This window comes from Octodon degus, unplaced genomic scaffold, assembly GCF_000260255.1.
Source record: "Octodon degus isolate 3935 unplaced genomic scaffold, OctDeg1.0 scaffold00252, whole genome shotgun sequence".
In the NCBI taxonomy this organism is placed as follows: domain Eukaryota; kingdom Metazoa; phylum Chordata; class Mammalia; order Rodentia; family Octodontidae; genus Octodon; species Octodon degus.
This window is the reverse complement of record NW_004524828.1, coordinates 2,150,826-2,151,038: the sequence shown is the minus strand read 5'-3', so window position 1 is coordinate 2,151,038 and position 213 is coordinate 2,150,826.

Genomic DNA, 213 nt, shown 5'->3' with positions numbered 1-213 from the left:
AAAAAAAAATCCCCAAAAGGTAAAACAAAGTGGGTTTATGACTTTATTATTACTATAAACTCATAGATTAATATAGACTTTGACATATTTCAAAGTATATTATTATCTATCAAGGCTATTATGCGTATATTCTACTGTAACATCACATACATATATCAGTATATTACAGCAGTATATGTTTATATGTTATGTACCTGCTGTATACTAGACATA